Below are 12448 nucleotides of genomic sequence, written 5' to 3' on the forward strand. Positions count from 1 at the left end.
CAAGACTCTCAAAAAAAAATAAAATTAAATTAAAAATGTGGTTGGGCACAGTGGCTTCTACCTGTAATCCCAGCACTTTGGGAGGCCGAGGCAGGCGGATCACGAGGTCAGATCGAGACCATTCTGGCTAACACGGTGCAGCCCCGTCGCTACTAAAAATACAAAAAATTAGCCAGGCGTGGTGGTGCGTGCCTGTAGTCCCAGCTACTGAGGAGGCTGAGGCAGGAGAATGGTGTGAACCCGGGAGGCGGAGCTTGTAGTGAGCAGAGACCGCGCCACTGCACTCTAGCCTGGGTGACAGAGCAAGACTCTGTCTCAAAAAAAAAAAAAAAATTATCCGTTACATATTACATATGACATAAACTATATATTTATAATATGAACTATGATATAAAGATCTTTATAATATAAAACATTTTATATAATATACAGTATTATATAATACAAACCATATTATATAAAATATATAATACAAATGATATATAAAATATATTTTGTAATTTATATATAAATAGCTTTGTATTTATATATTTTTATATAAATATGAAAATCTGCTGGGTGTGGTGGTGTGCGCCTGTAGTCCCAGCTACTTGGGAGGCTGAGGCAGGAGAATCGCTACAACCTGGGAGGCAGAGGCTGCAATGAGCCAATGTATGTAATATATATAAACATTTATATTACATATAAAATATATTTATGCAATATATTACATATAAATAATGTTTTACATTACATATATAATTTTTTTTTTTGAGGCAGAGTCTTACTCTGTCACCCAGGCTAGAGTGCAATGGCGCGATCTCAGCTTGCTGCAGCCTCCACCTCCTGAGTCAAGCGATTCTCCTGCCTCAGCCTCCAGAGTAGCTGGGATTATAGGCACCTGCCACCACACCCAGGTAATTTTTGTATTTAGTAGAGACGGGGGTTTCACCATGTTGGCCAGGCTGGTCTCGAACTCCTGATCTCAGGTGATCCACCCACCTTGGCCTCTCAAAGTGCTGAGATTACAGGTGTGAGCCACCGTGCCTGACCTATTTTATATTTATATTTTATATATCTATATTTTTATATTTTACATACAAATATATTTTATATTATAAATATATATATTCATTATATACAATATAAAATATCAAACCATGGAGACAATGTTAAGCATCTTCCTAGTACACGCCCCTGATAAAATGCCATTTTTCCTGTTGCTATTTTTTCCCAGTGGAGACCTGGAAACAGGATGGCACAGAAGACGCGGAATGAGTCAGTGCAGTTAACAAGAGGAAGCACATGAATTGGAAAGTTCAGTGAGCTCTTGTTTAGATAATAGGATCCATATATCACTAGTGATATTTTCCTTCATTCTCTTGTGATCCATAGATTCCTTCTTCCTCTCTTCCTTTCCTCCCTCCCTCTCTCTGTTTGCATTTTATTTGTAGAAAAAAGTGTAGAATTTGTTGCAGCCTGGATTTTGCAGATTGTCTCATTGTGGTGTCATTTGACATTTTTCTACTGCCTTGTATGTCCTGTAATTTGTTAGTTAGATCAAGAGGCCTAGACTCAAGTTCTTTTTTTTTTTTCCAGGATTACTCATAGGTGATGTTGTATACAGCCATGTAGATGGACAGGGTGTCTGGTTTTCTTATTTTTTTCAAAAAGATGTCAGCAGTCATTGGTGATCATTACCTAAGGGTGTTTTTGTTTGTTTTTGAGACGGAGTCTTGCTCTGTCACTCCGGCTGGAGTGCAGTGGCACAATCTCAGCTCACTGCAGCCTCCGCCTCCCAAGTTCAAGTGATTCTCCTGCCTCAGCCTCCCCAGTAGGTGGGACCAACGATATTAATAATCATATTGCATGTGAATGTCTTAGTATGATTTTATATGATTGGTAGTAGCAGGATGATACTTTATGTTTACATTGATTTGTTACATCATACGTTTATTCTGCTTTTCAAATAAATGGAAAAAATGAACATTTATAAGCAGGGCTATATATATATATATTTTTTTTTTTTTTTTTTTGAGGCAGAGTCTCACTCTGTGGACTGCAGTGGTGCGATCTTGACTCACTGCAACCTCCGCCTCCTGGGTTCAAGCAATTCTCCTGCCTCAGCCTCCTGAGTAGCTGGGACAACAGGCATGCACCACCACGCCCAGCTAACTTTTGTATTTTTATTATTTATTTATTATTTATTTTTTTTGAGATGAAGTCTTGCTCTGTCACCCAGGCTGCAGTGCGGTGGCACAATCTTGGCTCACTGTGCAACCTCTACCTCCCAGGTTCAAGCAATTCTCCTGTCTTGGCCTCCCAAGTAGGTGGGGTTACAGGTGTCTGCCACCACACTTGGCTTATTTTTCTTTGTTTTTGGTAGAGACAAGGTTTCACCATGTTGGCCAGGCTGGTTTTTGAACTCTTGACCTCAAGGGAGGTCTGCGTCAGCCTCCCAATGTGTTGGGATTACAGGCGTGAGCCACCGTGCCCAGCCAATAAGCAGGGCAATTAGAGTCCCTTGTCTCCAGCCCTATGCAGCATATCCAGGCAGCTATTACTGCTTATTATTTCTTTTCCTATCCCTAGAACAGCAAAGGTTTATCCTTTGGTGAAATGGGAGAAAATGAAAACATTAACTTCAACACTATGCGTAGTTTAACTCAGTTGGGAGGGAACTCCTGGTTAATATCACTTGTCTGTTTCACTTGTTCCCCCGGTGTTCCCTGCGTCCTATCTTTTCCCTGTGGTGGAGACCGCTGGTTATTTCCCAGTATCTGTTCTCTCCTTCTAATGCAATAGAGCCTTCAATTTTTAGCTAGGAGTTGCCCTCCCAGAATGGAGACTCCATTTTCCAGCCTTCTTTGCAGATGGAGGTGGCCACGTAACTGAGATCTGTTCAATGGGATATGAGCAGAAGTGACTTGTGCCTTTTCTGAATCAAGCTCTTAAAAGAAAGGGCATTCGGGCCAGGTATGGTGGCTCATGTCTGTAATCCCAGCACTTTGTGAAGCTAAGGGGGGCAGATCACTTGAGGTCAGGAGTTCGAGTCCAGCCTGGCGAACATGGTGAAACCCTGTTTCTGCTTAAAAATACAAAAATCAGCCAGACATGGTGGCAGGTGCTAGTAATCCCAGCTACTCAGGAGGCTGAAGCAGGAGAATTGCTTGACTCCAGGAGGCGGAGGTTGCAGTGAGTGGAGATGCCACCACTGCATTCTAGACTGGGCGACAGAGCGAGACTCCATCTCAAAAAAAAAAAAAAAATTGGGGTGGGGGGCATTCTGTCCCTTCCTTTTCCCCTCTTACTGCTGGCTGAAATACAGACCTGGCCATCTTGAACCATACCTGCTCTAGGGATGGTAGAGCAGTTTTTTTGTTTTGTTTTGTTTTTTGAGACAGTGTCTTGCTCTGTTACCCAGACTAGAGCGCAGTGACGTGATCATGGCTCGTTGTAGTGCTTTGACGTCCTAGTCTCAAGCAATCCTCCCATCTCAGCCTCTGCAGTAGCTGGGAGTACAGGTGCATGCCAGCATGCCCGGCTAATTTAAAAAAAATTTTGATACGGAATCTTGCTCTGTCGCCCAGGCTGGAGTGCAGGGGCACGAACTCGGCTCACTGGAAGCTCCGCCTCCCAGGTTTACGCCATTTTTCTGCCTCAGCCTCTCGAGTAGCTGGGACTATAGGCGCCTGCCACCACGCCTGGCTAATTTTTTGTATTTTTATTAGAGACGGGGTTTGACCATGTTAGCCAGGATGGTCTCGATCTCCTGACCTCGTGAGCTGCCCGTCTCAGCCTCCCAAAGTGCTGGGATTACAGGCATGAGAAAAAAGTTTTTTAGAGATGATGTCTTGCCATGTTGCCCAGGCTGATCTTGAACTGGGCTCAATCGATCCTCCCACTGTAGCCTCCCAAAGTGCTGGGATTACAGGTGTGAACCACCAGGCCCAGCTAGAGCACTCATTTGGGAGTCTAGTTTTCTGACTCCTTTGGAGCCACATGGATTTTTTTTATGAGAAATAATCACTGGTGATTTCTTTTTTGTTTTTTTGAGATAGTCTCACTCTGTTGCCCAGGCTTGGGGATTAGTGGCATGATCTTGGCTTACTGCAACTTCTACCTTTTGGGTTCAAGCAATCCTCCTGCCTTAGCCTTCCAAGTAGCTAGGACTACAGGTGTGTACCACCACACCTGGCAAATTTTTTTTTTTTTTTTTTTGAGACAGAATCTTGCTCTGTTGCCAGGCTGGAGTGCAGTAGTGCATTCTTGGCTCACTGCAACCTCCGCCTCCTGGGATCAAGCGATTCTCCTGCCTCAGCCTCCCGAGTAGCTGGGACTACAGGTGCGCACCACCCTGCCCAGCTAATTTTTGCATTTTTAGTAGAGACGGGATTTCACCATGTTGGCCATGATGGTCTTGATCTCTTGACCTCAGGATCCACCTGCCTTGGCCTCCCAAAGTGCTGGGATTACAAGCATGAGCCACCACTACAGGCCATTTTTGTATTTTTTAGTAGAGACAGGGTTTTGCCATGTTGCCCAGGCTGATCTCGAACTTCTAGCCTCAAGTGATCCACCCACGTCAGCCTTCCAAAATGCTGGGATTACAGATATGAGCCACCACGTTCGGCTTTATCAGTAATTTTTAGGGCACTTTTATTTTGGGAACTCTATTACAGCAGTTTTATCCATGTCCTAAATTACATAGTTGCATATATTTTTAGCTCTCATTTTGTAATTAGAATTACAATGTTCCCCTTCACTTTCATTTTATAGGAGTTTTCATGTTATCTTGATATTGGAAGATGATAGCCGTAAGAGTTTTATTTTCTCTCTTACTAGGGAAGAGAGGAAAAAATAATAAACAAAAATTTTATCTTTGGAAAAATGAACAAGTGATAGACAAATCTCTAGTGACACTAATCAATATAAAAGAGAAACGTGGGAAAACTCTGTAGAAATAGATCTAGGAATTTAATTTTTTTTGTGTTACTGTTTCATAGTTTCATAGCAACCATGAATTTATTGGGAAGAAAAACATTTTCAACCATTTTTTTTCTTTTCTTTTTTGAGAGGGGGTCTCGATTTGTTCCTCAAGCTAGAGGGCAGTGGCGCCATCTCCGCTCACTGCAACCTCTGCCTCCTGGGTTCAAGCAATGCTCCTGCCTCAGCTTTCCTAGTAGCTGGGATTACAGATTCCTGCCACCACACCCAGCTAATTTTTGTATTTTAGTAGAGACAGGGTTTCCCCATTTTGGCCAGGCTGGTCTTGAACTCCTGACCTTGTGATCTGCCTGCCTTGGCCTCTCAAAGTGCTGGGATTACAGGCATGAGCCCCCTTCCCCAGCCTATTATTACTTTTTTTTTTTGAGACAGGGTTTTGCTCTGTTGGTCAGGTTGGAGTGCAGTGCCGTGATCATAGCTCACTGCAGCCTCAAGCTCCCAGGTTCAAGCGATCCTCGTACCTTGGCCTCCCAAAGTGCTGGATTACAGGTGGGAGCCACTGTACTAGCCTTTGTACCACTATAAAATAAAGTCAGCCCTTCATATTTGGAGGGGATTGGTTCCAGGACACAAGCCCTTTGTATTAGTTCATTCTCATACTGCTATAAAGAACTATCTGAGACTGGGTAGTTTATAAAGAAAAGAGGTCTAATTGACTCACAGTTCCGCAGCCTGTACAGGAAGCGTGGCTGGGGAGGCCTCAGGAAACTGACAGTCATGGCGGAAGGCAAAGGGGAAGCAGGAATGTCTTACATGGCCAGAGCAGGAGGAAGAGAGAGAAAGACGGGAGGTGCTGCACACTTTTAAACAACCAGCAATCATGATAAGTCACTCACTCTCATGAGTACAGCACGAAAGGGGAAACCTACCCCCATGATCCAGTCGCCTCCCACCAGACGCACCTCCAACACTGGGGATTATAATTTTTTTTTTTTTTCCTGAGATGGCGTCTTGCTTTGTCACCCAGGCTGTAGTGCAGTAGTGCAATCTCAGCTCACTGCAGCCTCTGCCTCCTGGCTTCAAGCAGTTCTCCTGCTTCAGCCTCCCAGGTAGCTCGGATTACAGGCATGTACCACCATGCCCAGCTAATTTTTGTATTTTTAGTAGAGACGGGGGTTTCATCATGTTGGCCAGGGTGGTCTCGAACTCCTGACCTTAGGTGATCCACCTGCCTCGGCCTCCCAAAGTGCTGGGATTACAGGCGTGAGCCACCGTGGCCAGCTGGGTATTATAATTTAACATGACCCAAACCATAATCACCCTCATACCCAAATCTGCCATACTCAAGTCCCACAGTTGGCCTTGCGGAACTGTGTACATGAAAAGTTGGGCTTTTATATATTTGAGTTTCACATCCCTCAAATACTGTATTTTCTGAGTTCGGTTGAAAAAAACCTGCATATAAGTGGACCTTCGAAGTTCAAACCCATGGTGTTTGAGGGTCTACGTGGTGTATTTTTCCCTCACTGATCTAAAATGCAAATTTATAGAGAAATCTTGAAAAAGTAGGCATAACAAATATCTGAGTTAAAAATATGTCCTGATTAAAGGACAATTTGGAAAAAAATATGCATAACAAAAATGACCTAAATAGGAAGAAAGGAACAAATGACATAAAACCCCAAAAGGTTTATTCCTTTTTTATATGTGTGTGTGTGTGTATATATACACACACACATATATATATATATTTTGAGACAGAGTCTTGCTCTGTCGCCCAGGCTGGAGTGCCATGGTGTGATCTCGGCTTACTGCAACCTCTGCCTCTGCCTTCCGGGTTCAAGTGATTCTCTTTCAAACAATTGTGCCTCAGCCTCCTGAGTAGCTGGGATTACAGGTGTCCACCACCATGCCCAGCTAATGTTTTTATTTATTTTTATTTTTATTTTTGAGATGAAGTTTAGTTCTTGTTGCCCAGGCTGGAGTGCAATGGTGCAATCTTGGCTCACTGCAACCTCCGCCTCTTGGGTTCAAGCGATTCTCCTGCCTCAGCCTCCCAAGTAGCTCAGATTACAGGCATGCGCCACCACACCTGGCTAATTTTTTTTTTTGTATTTTTAGTAGAGACGGGGTTTCGCCATGTTGGTCAGGTTGATCTCTAACTCCCGACCTCAGGTGATTGCCCATCTTGGCCTCCCAAAGTGCTAGGATTACAGGCGTGAGCCACTGCATCTGGCCAATTTTTGTATTTTTAGTAGAGAGGGGGTTTCACCGTGTTGGTCAGGCTGGTCTCAAACTCCTGACTTCAGGTGATCCACCTAGCTTGACCTTCCAAAGTGCTGGGTTTACAGGCATGAGCCACCGCGCCCGACCCCAAAAGCATTATTCTAAAAAGAGTCTACACCCACAAGATTTGTAAATGAATCATTTTTATGGAGATGATTTCTACTGTTTATTTTGGTTTTGTTTTGTTTTTTTTTGACGGAGTCACACACTGTCGCTCAGGGCTGGAGTGCAGTGGTGCGATCTCGGCTCACTGCAACCTTCGCCTGCTGGGTTCACACCATTCTCCTGCCTCAGCCTCCTGAGTAGCTGGGATTAAAGGCGTACACCATGACACCGAGCTAATTTTTTGTATTTTTAGTAGAGCCAGGGTTTCACCGTGTTAGCCAGGATGGTCTCCAACTCCTGACCTCGTGATCTGTCCGCCTCAGCCTCCCGAAGTGCTGGGATTACAGGCAAGAGCCACCGCGCCCGGCCTACTGTTTATAATTCCCTCTAGAACCACGCGGTAGAAACCACAGGTAGAATCTACCACAAGGTGGAAATCTACGTAGTTGAATGTGCAAAGGACTCCAATTCCTGATGTGCAAACCTGATCCAGGAAACCAGACAAAAAACCTTTTACAAAGAGACAAAATCTTTTTGTAGAAACAAAAGGAAAAGTCGGCTGGGCATGGTGTCATTTACCCCCAGCTCTGTGTCAACCAGAGGCCCGGCGCCACACCCTGCCAGCCCATGGCCACCTCCCACGTGACTGCAGCTATGGCTGTGGCTGGAAGTGCAGGGTGGCCTAACCGGAAGCGTGGCGTCGTGGGGGGTTCTGGGAGTTGTAGTCCCGGGGGGAGCTTCTTTTACGCAGTGTTTTGAGGTGCAGGACTGCAATGCGTGCACTTCCGGACCCCAGACTGTTCCCACGGCGACTGACACCTCAGACACGCGTTGGAGGGACGGCGCTCTGGCTCCGGGGCTGTGCCCAGCACGAGCGTGGCCCGCACCCACTTGCTGCAGAGTCGGCACTGCACTGGGGTCCTTGGGGGCGGCTCCTCCAGACGTCTCTGCGGGTTGTCGGGTGCTGCCGAGTTGGGTTGGGGGACGCTACAGGTAGTGGGTCCGGAGCAGCGGCTGGCCCCTTATCTCACTGCCCTTCCCCGCAGCTCTGCTTCCTCGGACCCCACCGTCCTCTGGAAGCTCGTGCAGGGCACCTGCCACTGTGACCACCTGGACGCAGGTGAGCTAGGGGCTTGTTCTCTGCACAGGGGATCCCGCTCTTCCCCAAGAGTGGGTTTGTTGCCGTCCCTTCCCCTGGAGCTTCTCTGCCCATCCAGGCCCCTGAACTCCACTGCACTGCGGTGCCTGGGTCTCTAGGGGGAAGAAGGGGGCTGTTGGGGAATGTCCCCGTCTCTTGCAGAGGGTAACCCCCTTCTTTCTCTCCTACTTGTCTCATGCAGACCCCCGATCGCAGCCAGTGGTGGGCACTGAACTAGGAGGGAAACGAAGGCAGGGTGTGGAGGGGTTATTTCAGGCGTCTGGGCTCATTCAAAACATCTTCTGAGTGCCTGGGTCCGATATGGGGGAGCACGGAGCTGGGGTCCCTTGTTGGATGCATTCCTACAGAGGTGTTGGTCACGTTAACATGTGGGGGCGATCCAGGGGTAGGCGCTCTGTTAGTTACCTCAACTATCAGGATGCATGGACACCCAGGGGAGGGAGGATCAGTTTTAACTGGGGAAGGAGTGACTTCAGGTCAGACTTAAAGAAAAATAAGATGTTGCAGATGAAAGGGCAATAGGGTCTTTGAGGACCAGGGAGGAGCATCCCTAAGGAGTAATGATGGGTGGTACTGAGGACTCAGCACAGGGGAGGCGCCCAGGGCCGTGAGGCTGGGGGCGGGGTGGGGGGCTGACCAGCAAGGTCCAAGGCTGGGATCTCCCTCTTTCTCCAGCTGCAAATGCAGTACTTCAAGGCAGAGGCATGATCATATTTGGGTGTTGGTCAAAGTATCCCTGCAGGAAGTAGAGTTATGAGGGTTGGACTGAGGGTGTGAGAAAATTGAGTAGGGAGACGCCAGATGAAGGCGGTACAGTGTGAGCACCTCTGTTGTAGACGGGTGAGAAGGAGGCGGCTGCCGCAGTTCTGTGTAGACTGTTCTTTTCCAGCCCTTGGTGAAGAAAGGTGAGCAACACTCGGGGTGGTGTGATGTGATGGAGTTAGCAGAGGATGTCTGTCTTTGATGCTTTCTTTTTTTTTTTTTTTTTAAGATGGAACTCACTTGATTTGGGGAGAGAATGAAACTGGTACTATGGTTTTAAATCTTGTTAAGACCAAATGTTTTTATGGTGGTTTTTCTATCACGACTTGAGCTTGGGTCTTACTGAAAGAGGTTTTTTCTTTTCTTTTTTTTTTTTTTTGAGACTGAATCTCACTCTGTCGCCCAGGCTGGAGTGCAGTGGCACGATCTCAGCTCACTGCAACCTCCAACTCCCGGGTTCAAGCGATTCTCCTGCCTCAGCCTCCTAAATAGCTGGGATTACAGGCGGGCGCCACCACGCCCGGCTGATTTTTGTATTTTTAGTAGAGACGGTTTCACCATGTTGGTCAGGCTGGTCTCGAACTCCTGACCTCGTGATCCGCCCGCCTCGGCCTCCCAAAGTGCTCGGATTACAGGCATGAGCCACCTTGCCCGGTCTGAAGGAGCTTTTCCTATGACATGTCCATAATTCTTTTTTGCTATTTTTGATTACTAATATTGGAAGAGATCTAAATACATAGCAAAGTAAAAGGAAATGGAGCCTTTGTACTCATGATCCAAATTGAGCAGATGTCAAAAGTTTACTTCATTCTGAGCCGAAGGGATGTGAAAAAAAGAAGTATGCTGGGTTCAGATTTTCTTAAAGAACTAAAACCTCCTAAATACTGTTGACGACCCTTTGTACTCTCCCTCACTGAGATTAAACTTAAAATTGCTATATATCTTTTATTTTGGGAGATTGAGTCTCTTGTCGCCCAGGCTGGAGTGCAGTGGCCGGATCTGGGCTCACTGCAACCTGTCTTCCAAGTAGGTGGGATCACAGGCGCCCACGACCACACCTGGCTAATTTTTGTATTTTTGGTAGAGATGGGTTTCCCCATGTTGGGCAGGCTGGTGTTAAACTCCTGACCTCAAGTGATCCACCCACCTTGGCTTCCCAGAGTGCTGGGATCACAGGCGTGAGCCACCGCACCTGGCCAAAATTGATACGTGTTTTTGTTTATTTACTAGACAGGAGTGTAGCCATAAACAGTATAAGATTGCTTTGTATGTTCATCACCTTTGCCTGTATTTCCTTCGGGGTTGTCTTTTTCTTATTTTTAGCATTTTTTTCATATATTTTAAATATAAATTCACTTTGAGTTACAGACATTGCAAAAATCTTGAGTAGAATGTAATGAATTCCTGGTGTTTCCCCGATGGCTGTATTTTTTAGGATGGATCCACTTAATGTTGAGTGGCTTATTCTGGTTTTCTGTTTGCCAGTCAATTTTAGTAATTTATATTTTCTAGGAAAGTGTCCCATTTAATTTTGAATTTATGGCAATTGTTTAGAGTAATCTTATAAACCTCGACCATGGCTGGGCGCTGTGGCTCACGCCTGTAATTGCAGCACTTTGGGAGGCCAAGGCGGGTGTATCATTTGAGGTCAGGAGTTGGATACCAGCCTGGCCAACATGGTGAAACCCCGTGTCTACTAAAAATACCAAAAAAAAAAATTAGCTGGGCAGTAGTGGCACATGCCTGTAATCCCAGCTACTCAAGAGGCTGAGGCAAGAGAATCGCGTGAGCCTGGGAGGCGGAGGTTGCAGTGAGCCGAGATCACGCCACTGCACTCTTGTCTGCGCGACAGAGTGAGACCCTATCTCAAAAAAAAAAAAAAAAAAAAATCAAACCTTGACCATATCTGAAATTGTCTTTTTCATGCCTTCTCTTGCTCAATTGTGCCTGGAATCTGGTCGATTTTATTAATTTTAAATACAAACCAGTTATTTTATTAGTTTTAATAAGACCTTTCCAAGAATTGATTTTTTTTTTCTTTTTAACTTATTACTGTAGTCCTAATATATGTGTTAAATAAAAAGAATGAAACTTAATGACATTCAGCTCAGGTGGTTAGCATAGAAAAGAGAATAGGGGCTGGGCGTGGTGGCTCACGCCTGTAATCCCAGCAATTTGGGAGGCTGAGGTCAGGAGATCGAGACCGTCCTGGCTAACACGGTGAAACCGCATCTCTACTAAAAGTACAAAAAATTAGCTGCGTGTGGTGGCGGGCGCCTGTAGTCCCAGCTACTCGGGAGGCTGAGGCAGGAGAATGGCGTGAACCCGGGAGGCAGAGCTGGCAGTGAGCCGAGATGGCGCCACTGCACTCTAGCCTGCGCGACAGAGCGAGACTCCCTCTCAAAAAAAAAAAAAAAAGAAAAAACAAGCACAAACCCCCAAAAGTAAAAGCATATGAGGAGAAATTAAAAGGAAGAGAGGAACATTTACTCCGTTTTATGGAATAAAGTGTTTTCCCACTTAAAACAAAAAAATAGAGCAAGTTAAAACAAAAAAATTTCTGCCACAAATGTATCACCTGAATCTAATCATGAGACATTAAACCTAAATTGCATAATTTATTTTTTTTTCTTTTTGAGACAGTTGCTCTGTTGCCCAGGCTGGAGTGCAGTGGTGTGATCTCGGCTCAGTGCAACCTCTGCCCCCCGGGTTCAAGTGATTCTCCTGCCTAAGCCTCCCCAGTAGCTGGTATTACAGTCACCCACCACCACACCTGGCTAATTTTTGTAGTTTTAGTAGGGACAGGGTTTCACCAAGTTGGCCAGGGTGGTCTTGCACTCCTAATCTCAGGTGATCCACCCGCCTTGGCCTCCCAAAGTGCTGGGATTACAGGTGTGAGCCACCACGCCTAGCCTGTTTTATTTTCTAATAGAGACAGGAGTCTTGCTATGTTGCCCAGGCTGGCCTTGAACTCCTGGGCTCAAAGGATACTCTTGCCTTGGCCTCCTTGAGTGCTGGGATTACAGGTGTGAGCCACCATGCCTGGCCCCAGTTGTTTGAATCATAGCCTAAGTAAATGCAGATTTGTAGTGATTTAGAGATCTCTTGCTGTACATACCTGGGAAACTGCACCCAACATCTGCCGGCCATGTATAAGACAAACCATGTGGCTTTCAAGACCCCAAGGCTAGCTGGGCACGGTGGCTCATG

The 12448-nt window shown here is 45.9% G+C and overlaps 1 protein-coding gene across 20 annotated transcripts in view; it reads left to right on the forward strand.

Annotated features, from left to right (window-relative positions):
- Nucleotides 1–8033: 8033 nt before the first annotated feature.
- OCM (oncomodulin) overlaps nucleotides 8034–12448 on the forward strand; it is a 50785-nt gene continuing 46370 nt past the window's right edge. For 8 of the 20 annotated variants that reach the window (XM_055114894.2, XM_063605614.1, XM_055114899.2 and 5 more), the window contains exon 1: nucleotides 8039–8437. The gene's annotated coding sequence lies outside the window, so the exon portion shown is untranslated. Of the gene's footprint in view, nucleotides 8438–9312; nucleotides 9382–12448 lie in introns of all 20 variants that reach the window. The other 12 variants (XM_055114898.2, XM_055114892.2, XM_034963612.3 and 9 more) reach the window with 6 other exon arrangements.

This window comes from Pan paniscus, chromosome 6 (genome assembly GCF_029289425.2).
Source record: "Pan paniscus chromosome 6, NHGRI_mPanPan1-v2.0_pri, whole genome shotgun sequence".
Classification (NCBI taxonomy): domain Eukaryota; kingdom Metazoa; phylum Chordata; class Mammalia; order Primates; family Hominidae; genus Pan; species Pan paniscus.